Below are 9,310 nucleotides of genomic sequence, written 5' to 3'. Positions count from 1 at the left end.
TGCTTACTACTCATTGTCAGTCGTAACTGCGCCATGACGTGGACTGTGCTTGTCGGTATAGACGATCAGACTTTTGTTCAACGTCTATGCGCTTCAATACCTGACTTGCTCCCAGGGAAATATAAACATTAACTTCTTGGTTATGCAACATATACTTGCAGATACTAACCACTTGTATGAATATCAAGAGCTCAGATGGAAACCCAGTTCTAAGCAAAGAGGGGAAAGCAGAAAGGTGGAAGGACTATATAGAGGGTCTATACAAGGGCGATGTACTTGAGGACAATATTATGGAAATGAAAGAGAATGAAGATGAAATGGGAGATACGATACTTCGTGTAGAGTTTGACAGAGCACTGAAAGAACTGAGTCGAAACAAGGCCCCGGGAGTTTCTACCATCTGGTGAGCAAGATGTACGAAAAAGGCGAAATACCCTCAGACTTCAAGAACAATATAATAATTCAAAATCCCAAAGAAAGAAGCTGTTGACAGATGTGAAAATTGCCGAACTATCAGTTTAATAAGTCACAGCTGCAAAATACTAACGCGAATTAGTTACAGACGAATGGAAAAACTGGTAGAAGCCGACCTCGGGGAAGATCAGTTTGGATTCCGTACAAATGTTGGAACACGTGAGGTAATACTGACCCTACGACTTATCTTAGAAGAAAGATTAAGGAAAGACAAACCTACGTTGCTAGCGTTTGTAGACTTAGAGAAAGCTTTCGAAAATGTTGACTGGAATACTCTCTTTCAAATTCTAAAGGTGGCAGGGGTAATATACAGGGAGCGAAAGGCTATTTACAATTTGTACAGAAACCAGATGGCAGTTTTAAGAGTCGAGGGGCATGAAAGGGAAGCAGTGGTTGGGAAGGGAGTGAGACAGGGTTGTAGCCTCTCCCCAATGTTATTCAATCTGTATATTGAGCAGGCAGTAAAGAAAACAAAAGAGAAATTTGGAGTAGGCATTAAAATCCAGGGAGGAGAAATAAAAACTTTGAGGTTCGCCGATGACATTGTAATTCAGTCAGAGACAGCAAAGGACTTGGAAGAACAGTTGAACGAAATGGATAGTGTCTTGAAAGGGGGATATAAGATGAACATCAACAAAAGTAAAACGAGGATAATGGAATGCAGTCGAATTAAGTCAGGTGATTCTGAGGGAATTAGATTAGGAAATGAGACACTTAAAGTAGTAAAGGAGTTTTGCTATTTGGGGAGCAAAATAACTGATGGTGTTCGAAGTAGAGTGGTCATAAAATGTAGACTGGCAATGGCCAGGAAAGCGTTTCTGAAGAAGAGAAATTTGTTATCATCGAGTATAGATTTAAGTGTCAGGAAGTCATTTCTGAAAGTATTTGTATGGAGTGTAGCCATGTATGGAAGTTAAACATGGACAATAAATAGTTTGGACAAGAAGAGAATAGCAGCTTTCGAAATGTGGTGCTACAGAAGAAAGCTGAATATTAGGTGGGTAGATCCCGTAACTAATGAGGAGGTATTGAATAGGATTGGGGAGAAGAGAAGTTTGTGGCCCAACTTGACTAGAAGATGGGATCGGTTGGTAGGACATGTCCTGAGGCATCAAGGGATCACAAACGTAGCATTGGAGGGCAGCGTGGAGGGTAAAAATCGTAGAGGGAGGCCAAGAGATGAATACAATAAGCAGATTCAGAAGGATGTAGGTTGCAGTAGGTACTGGGAGATGAAGGAGCTTGCACAGGATAGATTAGCATGGAGAGCTGCATCAAACCGGTCTCAGGACAGAAGACCACAACAACAACAACAACAACTATTAACCAAAAACGTACTACTGACAATAGCTATAATTACTACCCTGCAAATGAAGTAGTGATGAAGTAAATGCTGACCGTACAATGTTCTGTCATCATCAGAAATATCTGCACTTGTACCCATAACACCTTGTATGTTTTATGGAAATTAGTTTTACAAGCGTCTATTCACTCTATGCGTGTCCTCTCATCTCAGATGACTGGGTGTTTGTGATGTCTTCATCATTTCATCATCGTACATGAAAGTGGGGAGATTGGGCTGAGCAAAGGTTGTGAAATTGTACGGGCGCTGATAACTGCGCAGTTGAGCGCCCCACAAACCCATCATCATCACCATCATCTCATCTGAGTAAGGATTGTATTTAGTATCACTTGAGTAACATTTGTCTCTTTACGGAAAATTTTTCTTCAAGAGACATAAAAGTCTTCCATATTTCACCAGAATGCCAGTGACTTTCTCTGCACTTTCGTTTTTAATCTTTTATCTTTTTGCAATCTGTTGACGTGGCTCTTGGGAATAATAATATTTCCATTCAGTGGTACTGCACACAACAAACTAAGACTGAAATCCATGTAGAAATGAGTGCACATCGATACTGAGTGGACACTGCCATTATATCGCCTTCGTATATGCTTCTAAACGTATGGATAACTGTTACCAAAAAGACTTATGTTACTAAGTGCTGCTTGTTTGCTGTGAGAAATTATTCTTTCTCCTACACACTTACTTGCAAATACCGAAATTTCTGAGCAGGGATTGGAGTGCGACGAGAGATGAGGCTAAGGAGCAGACATGTAAGTGCACAACGCCAAGTCATCATCAGTTATTTTTCCATAAAATAAAGATTCGCGTCATTGCATTCTCGGATGGAGTATAAAGGCAACAGAGGCGCGATATGTATGCAACACATTTGAACACTATTCCGGAACAGATGGAAGAAGAAAAGAAGAACATTATTAACTTGAAACTTCCTGGCAGATTAAAACTGTGTGCCGGACCGAGACTCGAACTCGGGACCTTTGCCTTTCCCGGGCAAGTGCTCTACCAACTGAGCTACCCAAGCACGACTCTCTCCCCGTCCTCACAGCTTTAATTGCGCCAGTACCTCGCCGCACTAATTTCTACATGGATATCAGTCTTAATTTGTAGTGCACATTGTTAACTTCCCATCTGTGACAAAGCCATGAAAGTGGAACAAAGATTCGAATAGCGACATTAAACAAACATTTAGTTTACGAAAAGATTTATAACTATTTATTATTTAATAGAAAGATCACTTGGGCAGCTCAGTTGTCTGTCAGTAACTATTGAAAATCAAGTTCACAATGTAGCGAAATTGAATTCATAGTTGAGTGCAGGATGAAGCACAAGATTGTATCATGTCAAGGATAGGGAAGGATGTCGGCCGTGGTCTTTCAAAGGAACCAACCCTGTATTCGCCTGGAGCGATTAAGGAAAATGACGGAAATCTTAGATCTGGGTGGCTGGACGTGGGTTTCAGCGGTCGTCCGGCCGAATGCGAGTCCAGTGTGCTAACCACTGTGCTACCTTGCTCGGTTTGTGTACAGTGGATGTGAAATTCTCCAATATGGAGAAAGTAGAGCAAAATAGAATACTTTCTAAACAGTGCAAGTCGAAGTGGACAGGAATAACATTTAAAAGCTGCAGTGAAGTCTTAAGATGGAAAATGGCTCTGAGCACTATGGGACTTAACTTCTAAGGTCATCAATCCCCTAGAACTTAGAACTACTTAAACCTAACTAACCTAAGGACATCACACACATCCATGCCCGAGGCAGGATTCGAACCTGCGACCGTAGCGGTCACGCGGCTCCACACTGCAGCGCCTTTGACCGCTTGGCAACCCCAGCCGGCTCTTAAGATGGAAAGTGTGTTTTCTCAACCTGGAACAAAAAAAGCTAAAAAAATATTTAATGCGCCCTAAAGACCTGTGAGTAAGCATCTTGCTACTGTGCCATAAAGAGCTGAGTTTCCCCAAAAGAGAACAACAAAAGCAAATAATCAAAGCAAGTGTAATGAAGTTTGGAAATTTCTTAACGAATACTGGCGTAACCGTCAAGATTTCGCTGCACGTTGTAAAGCTCCGTGTCACCTAAGCTACTGCTAGAAGGTTCCAAAGCTCGCCTCCTCTTTCGTGGCGAGAGCTTTGTGCGCAGCGCCCTCCGTCTGTGTGTCTGCACCTGACGGGAGCTGCAGGGGACCCGTCTGGCGCGGTGTGGTGGAGGGGTCCGGCCGCCCACAGCAGCCGCAACCGATGGACGCCGCTACTGGGGCGAGTGGGAGGAGGAACGTGGAGTGCACCAGCTGAGGGAGACAAGCAGACAGCGGGGAGGTGAAATAACCGGGCCACAACAGTTTACCGCTTGTGTTATATCTGATGGGTGCAGTTGCAGGAACGCAATGTAAAGGTAGCACTAGGTTTTTGAGTGTGGATTATCAGTGCAAAGCAATCCGAATATGCCCTGACTTATTATTCTCTTTCATTTACAACCTTTTGCCCAAAAATCAGTTTTGAAAATGCGTTCTGATTGCAAATAATTTAAAGAAAGTTACCTATACAGTCACCACTTACTTTGTTAGCGCGACGTACAACAGCGGGCGTATCCAATAAAAAACTGAATTGATGTGAATATGAGAAGTCCTATCAGAAACCACACCTAGAGTAAGAGTGTTTAAATTTTTTTGACACACTGGAGTATAGTACATTCCAAGTCCACTTTTATTTAGTTATAAGTACGTAAAGCTGGGAAATCTCGCCTATGACGCCATATGTTGTGAGTTCGACAGTATCGCTACCCGTCACGTGAGCATTAGTCGCTTCTGATGAATCAGTTCCTCAAGAATTCCGTGCTTTAACAATCAACTGCGATAAAGTCGAATGCATTAGACAAATTCATTAGAAAGCCTGAAGCGAGTGTAATACGACTAAATTTCTTAATGGAAATTACTGGAGTAACCTGTGATTTGCTCGTCTGTTTCTACGGAACATGTAAAATCGTAAACAATGGAGATACCCTGATAGTGAACTGGTCGAATAGCTGTATTTGCGTATGCAGTTACGAGGTACAAATTCCAGAATGAGTTTCGCTTCTACAACTGAGTGCTTGGCGATTTGATTCAAGCTGTGTGCCGAATTGGGACTCGAAACTGGGGCCTTTGCGTTCCGTAGGAAAGTAATTTACCGACTGAGTTATCCAAGCGCGACATACGACCAGCTCTCACAGCTTTGCTTCCAACAGTATCTATTCTGCTGTGTACCCAAACTTAAATTCTCCTGATTACCTTGCGGGACTCGCACGCCCTGAATAAAGTCTTTCCCTCTCAAGGCGGAGTTTCCGGGTTGTAGTTCGGATCCGACACGCTATTTGAATCTGCCAGGCAGTTCCGAGACGTATTTGTTCCCTAGGCTCGACATGAGTTTATAATATATATCGCAGTCGTATATTGGCCTTTAGGGTGCCAGAATTGGCAGTTGTCTTACATGATGGATGTCTCATTGTTGCAGGTATAAAGACAACGTCTTAATAAGTCCCATATCGACAGTTACTAACAGTTTAATGTAGACACAGGAAATCCGTTCAACTGCTGCCAGTATTATAAACGTAATTTCGCGTTAATAGTAATACAGTGACGTTTGTAACGCGCTTGGTCTAAGAATGTGCTGCCCAGAGGTCAGTAAGCGCACTAATTGTTACAGTGTCTGTGATTATACAGTGTCTGTATCTTCAAGATAGAATATCCTTCAAACATGCATGCATGTGTAAAGGGCACTCTGTTGTGAAGGTTAAGGCACTGGTCGAACAAAGACATTGCAACCATCAATGATGTGCTCATGCCTAGACGTGCAAAAATGACAATGTAACATTTCTTCACATATAACTTCCGGGATGATGGGTCGTAGTCGTTGTATACAACTTTCCGCCAACCTATCATCTCGAAATGCGAGAGACGTCTTCTGGGGTAAAGCGGCGAACTGCAATCGGAAATCGCGGGAGTACCGAATATACAAACAGGGTAGAAGGTGTTACATGGGAAATTTGTGGTAGGGTCCTATGGGACCAAACTGCTGAGGTTATCGGTCCCTAGACTTACACTCTAATATTCAATCTAACTTAAATTAACTTACACTCAGGACAACACACGCCCATGCCCGAGGGAGGACTTGTAGCTCCGACGGGGGGAGCAGCGCGAACCGTGACAGAACGTCTGAGACCGCGCGGCTACCTCGAGCGGCTATGGCGATACAGTCCTCACACAACGTCGCCTACGAGATTACCTCAGGTAATAGGAACATTCTCGACTGAAAATACACGATCGTAATCTTTTCTGTTAAAACTATCGAGATGTTTATAAATCTCAACAGTCCCTATCCACACGCGTATATGATAATGCGATGTTTCCGACATGTCGCTCGTCTCATTCAATTTTATTTCATACTCATACTCTTGGTAAGTGTATTCCGCTATTGCCGATTTATCTGTATGTCACAGGCGGCAATTCTGCTTGTGTTCAACCAGTCGGGTGTTAACATTTCGTGATACCAACATAAACCAATCCACAATTTCAGGGAATTCTATGTACACCTGATGAAGCGAAAGGACGTATTATATTTGTTGTCGATCTTAAATATTCTTTTACTTTCCTGATGTGTCTCAAGGTAGTTTCCATATCATACTTGATCAACCCTTTCCCGATGCTCTATCATTCTACTAATGACGGAAGGAAAACTTTGCTCTTGGGTGACTCTTCCTCGTTGATCCTCATTCTCTCCGCAGGCGAAGTGCTCCATTTATCTACTTCTTAGAATAACCATTCTTCTTGAATGTCGACCGTTGATGTTGTACCTCATCTTCTAAATAAAGCGCTTCACAAATTTTGTGCGCCCTGTCTTCCAAGAGTCGGCCGTGGTGGCCGAGCGGTTCTAGGCGCTACAGTCTAGAACCCCGTGACCGCTACGGTCGCAGTTTCGAATCCTACCTCGGGCATGGATGTGTGTGATGTCCTTAGGTTAGTTAGGTTTAAGTAGTTCTAAGTTGTAGGGGATTGATGACCTTAGAAGTTAAGTCCCAAAGTGCTCAGAGCCATTTGAACCATTTGTCTTCCAAGGTTTTAATCACACCTCTGTCTAGTTAGAATCTTTATGAAGGTAACGGTCAGTCTGCTTGGTTTGCCTAAATACATTACGTCCCAACGTCCAGTTCCCCCTCTTGATAAGACACATCTAAAAAAAAAAAAAAAAAAAAAAAAAAAAAAAAAAAAAAAAAAAAAAAAACCATCCGTCCGTTATTCTTCCTCTCCATAGTAAACCGGATTTTGGAATTGATGCTGTTAGATGTACAAAGAAGGCGTCCGAATACCTGCCTGAAAAAAGTCCGCTCGACACAATATCAAAAACTAACAAGGATAGCTTCTGGGACCACGTGCATTTCTTTCAATTTGTCAATGAACTGATACGAATTGGTAATATAGCTGTAAATTCCACCAACATAAGGCAAGGTGTCTAGCTATCTCATGGAGGGGGGCGGGGAGGGGGGGACACCCTGTAGAACTCAAACTAGGCCACAGATGAGCCTGTGGTTTGTGCACCTTGCGTAATCCATAGCGCCTAGGCGGGTAAGCGTCCATTTTGCAGAGTAGCTTCTTGTCGTCAGAGGAGAAGACGCTTTCACCAATCGACTGGTGATTTTTATAGTATTCGAAGGTGAATCCTTCTGATGATTTTTATGATTTCTGGGATCGAAAATACTATTAACCTTTTCACGATAGTCTTCAAGGTTCATCAGAACGGTGGCATTACCATTATGTGCGTTGATATTTCTCAGCCCCTTTCTTTGCGCTTATGATTGATAACTATTAGATGGCTTACATATACGTAAAATTCTACCTTTTCCCATCCCAGTAACATCAGCCGACTGCTGTGAAAGCTGACGGATCTCTGACTCAGTATTTGCTATAATATGCTTCACAGGTACTTTTAGAGACGTCACAGAAACATCGTCTCCTTTAGCAAGTACAGAAATTTCAACTTCACTCAAATCTTTGTCAGACAGATTAGTAACCGTTCAAGAGTTATCCTCAACTGAAGCTACCGACATTTTCTCCTGTAGACTAGCGAACTCCCTCTTCTTTCTCAAACTGATATCTCTGAACTAATTTCCCTACTCCTGGCCGTTAGACCGTCAACCTTATTGTCAGTACACTGCATGGTATTACTTATCAGTGGAGCTGTAATAGCTTACTGTTGGTTTCCACCAATGTTCGCCGTGTCTGGAGAGTCTTTTCCCGTAACATTGCTCATTCCATACTGTTGTAAATACCGTTAGCCCGTGCGGAGCGGAACATACTTCAGAAGTTCGGGATCGTCGCAGTGTCCCTGCAGTGTAACAGGAAGACGAGTGTACACAGTTGTTGTATAGATAGAGCACTTCACACTAGTGAGAGAATTAGGGTTAACGTGAACGACGGCCTCCCAAGGGGAAAGTTTTCCTTCGTTCATTAGTAACATCACTGTTGAGCAAGTCTGACGTGGAAACTGTCTTTAGACCCCTCCAGCCCCCAGGAAGATAAAACAAAAGATCGGCAAAAGATATAGACATCCTTTAGCTACACCCGATGTACATAAAATCCCTAGTAGTTGATGACTGGTTTACGTCAGTACTAAAACGAAGAAGTGGTTGAATAGAACGGGAATTGGCACCTGGGACATATTGGATAATTTGGTCGTAGCGGAATATGTTTACCAAGTGAGTGATCATGAAATGAAATTGAAATGGCTCTGAGCACTATGAGACTTAACAGCTATGGTCATCAGTCCCCCAGAACTTAGAACTACTTAAACCTAACTAACCTAAGGACATCACACAACACCCAGTCATCACGAGGCAGAGAAAATCCCTGACCCCGCCGGGAATCGAACCCGGGAACCGGGCGTGGGAAGCGAGAACGCTACCGCACGACCACGAGCTGCGGACTTGAATACATCGTGATACTTTTACAGAAAGAAGGAACGTTTTTAAATAGGTAAAATCTGGATGTCAACATTATACCGTAATAACGACGTTCGATTACTTTCAGTCGAGAAAGTTAGCGCAACCAAAGATAATGTCATCTGATGTACTATGGTGCCCTCTACACTGACTACGTATTCGGCTCTCCCTCAAGTTCTGGTCTCAGTTGGCCGCTTTACCTCTGAAGATGTCTCCCGCAGTCGGAGATGAAACGAACATTGCTTTTCCCTGTGGGGGAACCACGAACTGAGCGAGCATAACGGTAGTGACTACGTGACAATGGAAGTTTGGGTCGGTCCTGGAGGCGTGATCGGGTACCCCAGCCAGTTAATGCAACTACTCGTAATAAGCGGGAAATATGGGTGCCGCGCGTGTAGCCGCATGGTCCAAGGTGTCTTGTCACGGTTCGCGCGGCTCGCCCCCGTCGGAGGTTCGAATCCCCCCTCGGGCATAGGTGTGTGTGTTGCCCTTAGCGTAAGTTAGTTTA

General features: G+C 43.3%; 1 non-coding gene across 1 annotated transcript; it reads right to left on the bottom strand.

The window, feature by feature from the left end:
* Nucleotides 1-2,784: 2,784 nt before the first annotated feature.
* Trnas-gga lies at nt 2,785-2,859 on the bottom strand. Its single transcript has one exon. It is a non-coding gene; the product is annotated as a tRNA-Ser (tRNA).
* Between the last annotated feature and the right edge of the window lie 6,451 nt (nt 2,860-9,310).

Source organism: Schistocerca piceifrons, chromosome 4, assembly GCF_021461385.2.
Source record: "Schistocerca piceifrons isolate TAMUIC-IGC-003096 chromosome 4, iqSchPice1.1, whole genome shotgun sequence".
Classification (NCBI taxonomy): Eukaryota; Metazoa; Arthropoda; class Insecta; order Orthoptera; family Acrididae; genus Schistocerca; species Schistocerca piceifrons.
Note: the sequence above shows the minus strand (reverse complement) of the source record. Positions and strands in the feature narration are given on the sequence as shown.